Here is a 5,929-nt window from a genome sequence, read left to right as displayed (position 1 = left end):
AGAGGAGTTGGAAGGCTCCAACTTTGAATTCAAGCCCTGAGCTTTTCTTTTTCCGATGGATCTCCATGTGAAAGGAAGAAAAGAAAATTAGTTCCGAAACGTAAATCGGAGTCTCCTTCCTCTTCTAGACCTCCCATCACCTGAATCAGGAAAGGAGAAAGAGAATGCTGCGGCGAAGATTCTCCTAAATGTACAGGAGCAGCTTTTCCGCTTTAGTAGGAGTTTTTACGAAGGAGACTCCCAGAAAAAAAGGACCTCTATCCTTCCGATAAACGGAAAACGGAGGGAAGGAGAAATACGAAAGTTTCGGATTCTACTAGGATGAGAACGAAGAATGCGCCAGATGCGCTAGAAGCTCTTTACAATCAGAAGAGCCAGATGCGCCAAGCGCCAGCCTGCGTAAATGCTAGGGCTCCATCCCGCGCAATCGCCAGAAGCGTCAGCCTGGCGCAAGGAGCCACGAGCGCCAACCTGGCGAAATGAGCCACAAGTGACATCTAAGAGACGGACTTCTTCCAAAAGACAATTAAGCCAGGAGGATTTGTCTAGCTTTCGGAAGGATAAACCTTTACCTGACAGGGAAACTAGGTGTCGCACGGGCGGCCGTAGCCCTTGTCAGGATATAGGTGGTTCCGGCGAAAAGCAATAGGAGGAGGATCCTTCCTCTGACAGGAGAGAAAGGTGTCGCACAGGCGGGCCGTCACTCTTTCCAGGAGAAGGATAAGGTCGTCTTGCAGGATCAACCTATCTCTCGTAGGGACGCAAGTTATCGCACAGGCGGTCGTCGTTCTTGCGAGAGTGGGGCAGATACGGCAAGAGACCCGTCTCCTATGGAAAATAAGAAATCCTCTTCGGAAATGGAGTTGGATTTGGAAGAAGTTTCGGACTCTGAAGACCACTCGGCTCCAGGCTTGTCAGATTACATACAAGACACTGGCAGCCCTCTTACTTCAAGAGTTTGGGGACTCTTTAAGCCCGACTGCTCCTCCTCCTCCAAAGTCCTTATTTACAAGTACTAAGGTCCCCGAAGCAATCATCTTTCATTAAAATGAAGCCAACCATTTCCATGAATAAGGCTCTCCGATTCGTAGAAATTGGTTTTAAAAGATCCAAGGAGAAGGCGGGGAAGACAGTCTTTGCCTGCCCTCCTTCCAGACTATCAGGAAAGAAGGGAATTTGGTACGAGACGGGCGAATCACTGGGTCTAGCTCTCCCTACCACTGCCGAAGCAGATTTTTCGAACCTGGTGGATTCGTCAAGGAGACAAGCCTTGTCATCAGCAAAGATCACATGGGGGACTTCTGCGTTGGACCATCTCCTCAAGGGATTGTTTAAGGTCTTAGAAGTTTTTAACTTCTTAGGCTGGTCCCTTGGGGTGTTGGCCAAAAAGACTCAAGAGAATGAATCTCTTAGTCCAGAGGTCCTCTATAGTGTACTGTCCTGCATGGACAAAGCGGTTCAAGATGGATCAGGAGAGGTGGCCTCGCTGTTTTTGGAACTGGAATTCTGAAGAAGGAGAGTCTTATTTAGCTCCTTTCTGACGAAAGCAGTTACTCCCATTCAGAGGTCATCTCTTTCTTTATGCTCCTCTGTCCGACCAATTGTTTCCTGAACAACTAGTAAGGAACATTTTCCATTCTTTGACAGAAAAGGCCACACAAGATCTCTTGGCCCAATCTGCAAAGAAATCAAGAACTTCGGTGCCTGATAAGAGAGAGAATCGTACTCCTCAACAGCCCTTTCGAGGGAGCTCCTCTTCCAGACCCTCCTTTAAGAAGAGAGGAGTACAGAAGAAAGGTAGGTCTTCATTCAGACCTATCAAGAAAGCAAAATGAGACACCAGTCCTTCAAGTACCGGTAGGAGCCAGAACTTTCGGAAATTTTCCAAAGAATGGACTCGGAGCACAGGCAGAAAGATGGTCCCTTTCAGTGGTAACAAAGGGATATATGATCCCCTTTCGAGACAGGCCTCCCTTGACAATGAACCCGAGGGAACTGTCAGCCCAATACAGGGACCCTGCCAAGAAGAAGCATTATTGCAACTGGTAGAACAGATGTTGCAAAAGGAGGCCATCGAAGTGGTTCAGGATCAGCATTCCCAGAGGAATTCTACAACTGTCTTTTTCTGGTTCCGAAATCCTCGGGAGGGTTGGAGACCGGTCCTCGATGTGAGCGCATTGAACCGATTTGTAGAGAACACAAAGTTCTCTATGGAAACAAAATCGGTTCTTGCGGCTCTTCGTCCAGGAGATTGGATGGTCTCCTTAGATCTACAAGATGCTTACTTTCATGTCCCCCTGCATCCATCATCAAAGAAAATATCTCCGGTTCATGATGCAGGGAAAAGTATTCCAATTCAGAGCCCTATGCTTCGGCCTGTCTACGGTCGGTCAGGTGTTCACGAAGCTAATGAGAACGTTGCGAGATGGCTACATCTAGAAGGAATAAATATATCCCTTTATCTGGACGATTGGCTAATAAGAGCAAAATCGGAACGTCAGTGCTTGAAGGACTTGGAGAAGACTTTGAATTTGACAAAATCTCTGGGACTACTTGTGAACCTCGAGAAATCACAATTGATCCCCAGACAGAACATAGTCTATCTGGGGATACAGATGGATTCTCGGGTTTTTTGGGCGTTTTCCATCTCAAGAGAGAATTGCTTGAGGCTTAGAAAAGATCTCGAACTTCTTAGGGAAAGAACGGACCTCGGCGAGGGAATGGCTCAGTCTGCTGGGCACCCTTTCCTCATTAGAGCAGTTTCATTTCCCTAAGGGAGATTAAATCCTCAGGACCTCTGCAATTTTATCTCAAACAAATGTGGAGTCAAAAGACAGGAGACTTTGTCAGACGTTTTTCCATTCAACAGGGGATAAAATCCGACCTGAAGGGTTGGTGGTTAACCCCATTAGCAAAGAACGAAGGGGTGTCCCCTCTTGATTCGGAAACCCTCACCAAGTGTTTTGTTTTTCCGATGCCTCGGAAACAGGTTGGGGAGCACACTGGGTCCAAAGGAAGTGTCAGGTACCTGGACCAAACAACAACGACTACTCTGCACATCAATGCGAAGGAACTCCTGGCTATTCATCTAGCCCTGGAATACTTCGAAGCGGAAGTCAGAGGAGTGGTAGTTCAAGTCAATTCCGACAATACCACAGCTCTGGCTTACATCCGGAATCAAGGGGGCACTCACTCTTTCTCACTGAACGAAATAGCGAGAGATCTATTAACTTGGACAGAGGAACGGGGCATTATTCTGCGGACAAGGTTTGTTCAAGGAGTAAAAAACCTAAGGGCAGGGGGACAGGTTGAGCAGAGAGAACCAGGTACTCCCGACAGAGTGGATGCTCCACTCAGAAGTCTGCAGACAAATATGGTCCCTCTGGGGAAGACCCCAGATCGACCTGTTTTGCCACGTTCCTCTCAGGAAGATAGACAACTTCTGCTCGCTAGAAGATCCCAGAGCCACGGCGATCGATGCTTTCGTCATGGATTGGTCAGGCATGACGCCTACGCCTTTTCCCCCATTCAAATTGCTGGGGGAAGTACTAAGAAAATTTGTGGCATCAGAGGGAACGAAACTAACTCTGGCTATCAAAAGACTGGTCAGAGCGAGAGGCTTTTCAAAGAAAGTGGCAACTGCAATTGCTAGAGCCTGCAGAGCCTCTACCTTGCGGGTCTACCAATCGAGTGGGAAGTTTTCCGTAGATGGTGTAGGTCGAAGAAGCTGTCCTCTTCCAATTCCTCTGTAACCGAAATCGCGGATTTTCTCCTCTTCTTAAGAGAAGAATCCAAAATTGGCCGTATCCACTATCAAGGGATATAGGAGCATGCTCTCAGCTGTTTTTAGAAACAGAGGGCTGAATCTCGAGAATAATAAGGATCTTCATGATCTCATCAGGTCTTTCGAGACTACGAAAATTGAGATCGTCTATTCCCCGAAGTTGGAACCTGGACGTAGTCCTAAAATTCTTGATTTCGGACAGGTTTCGAACCTCTAGATAAAATCTCATTCAGAGATCTTACTAGCAAATGCATATTCCTGTTGGCTCTCGCAACTGCTAAGAGGATCAGATGAATTGCATGCTTTGGACTCTCGGGTGGGTTTTTTAAAAAAGACTCGGCTGTTATTTCTGGGCTCAGCTCGTGTCGCTTGCGCGAAATATCCTTTAATTCTATTATTTCTAGGGTAAATGTACTAACCACATACCAGAGAATAAATAAATAAAGAAAAAGGTCAGTATAACTGACTCGCTCACCCTCTAGGAGGGTGTCGGTATGAACACTAGGCGAGGTGAGACCACTACCCCACGAGCCAAATGCCAATAGAAATCTCCCCCACTACAAAACCCTCCAAGAGGGGAGCCGTCCCACAGAGAGAGCAGCTCGTACTACTACTACTCCATCCCACGCTCGCGACTGCTGCGCCTCTGGTGGCTATCCTTTTCAGTTAGCTCACACGAGTCACACGTGTTATTTTTTCTCTCTGTGATTTTTGTGCCCTCCCTTTCTTCGGATTTTCGATAATGGAGCGTGCAGCTATTGCAGCAAGCTAAGTTTAAGTACTCAGTATTTACGGTTAGCGAGTTTTTTCCGTCCCGAGACAGTATTTGCCGTTTTTTAGGTACAAATACGTTCTCGGGGGCTGGAAGCATGGCAGCATGGTCCTGCCGCATGTTGGGTTCGTTCTTGGTCTCCCATACCTAGAACATCCCTTATTATTTACGCTCTCTTTTGTTTTTATATCCGCGTCGTTAGGTCTACTCAGGTTGTCATACATGTATGTATTTCACCTTATGTAGGCTTTTTTCTATCCAGACCCTACTCAGGTTCTTAGTATCGGGGGGGTCCCCCTGACTAGCTTTGAGTGGTAGACTCGCCTTCGGGCTAGTCCCGCACACTCCTGGATTTTTTCTCCTGCTTTTTTACCTTCTTTCTTTCATTTATTATATATATTTATATGTTTTGTCACTGTGAGGTTAGTTTAGCGTCTGGCTTAGGCTAGGGTCCCGGCTCGTAGAGCCTAGTCTAATTACCGTTGAATCAGTTTTCGCAATCCGCTTCCACATAGCTTCTCTCTGATCATTGGTTTTAGCCCTATGGGCCTAGCTAACCGCTTTTCAGTTAGGTTGCCTTCCGAGCTTTTCTCTGATCAGTTGGTTTGGCCTAGGCTGGTTACCGTATCTTAGTTTACCGCCTCGTGGTCCTACGTGATCACGAGTCAGCAGACTCTGCCAGTCCCCCTCCCCCCTCTCCCGCTCTCCCTCCATAAGAGTCGGGTGGGGGTGGGTCGGTCTGTCCTTGCTCGCCCCCGCCTGCCCGAGCCTGGCTCCCCCTCTCCCCTCCACCGGAGGGACCTGGGAGTCCGACAGTCCCTGACTGGTTCCGACCATCTCCCGCTTCTCGGCTCGGCCGGGTGGTACTTGTTTGGGGGGCCCCTGGTGGGGGGCCGGTTCCCCCCCCCTCCGTTACTTTTCCTTGCCGCTCCGGGCTAGCTCGAGTCTGTATGTCATCTCGCCCTTCCCTCCTTACTAGAGCCTCACCCTATCGGAGCCCTGTATCCAGCGGAAGGGTATAGTCCACCGTAGTTGGACCGGAGCATACAGTAGGTCTTTACTAACCGTACCGTATTGCTGAGTTACTACACTCCGCTTCACTGGACCTAGTCCGGTTCATTGCATGACATTGCATGTAGGTTTTAAGTTATCTTTAAGTTTATCTTAAGTTTCTTAAACCATCCCTACCCCTCCCTTTCATTTTACCGGATCTCTCCGGGATTATAGCCTATTCAGGCAATGCAGGGAGGGGTTATGCCCAAATTTTTTCCGGAGCTCCGGCATGTAACGGAGTTCTTTGTCCTTAGTCTGTAAGTTGTTCCCCCTTTAAGATACTCATGTGTCTTCCCACTTACAGGCCACCAACTGGTGAG

General features: G+C 48.1%; 1 protein-coding gene across 1 annotated transcript in view; it reads right to left on the bottom strand.

Moving 5' to 3' along the window:
• The window catches only part of LOC135215627 (DNA ligase 1-like), a 189,912-nt gene that overhangs the window by 109,138 nt on the left and 74,845 nt on the right, over positions 1-5,929 (bottom strand). The window lies entirely within an intron of this gene.

Source organism: Macrobrachium nipponense, chromosome 5, assembly GCF_015104395.2.
Source record: "Macrobrachium nipponense isolate FS-2020 chromosome 5, ASM1510439v2, whole genome shotgun sequence".
NCBI classification, from domain to species: Eukaryota; Metazoa; Arthropoda; class Malacostraca; order Decapoda; family Palaemonidae; genus Macrobrachium; species Macrobrachium nipponense.
This window is presented reverse-complemented; position numbering and strand designations above follow the sequence as displayed.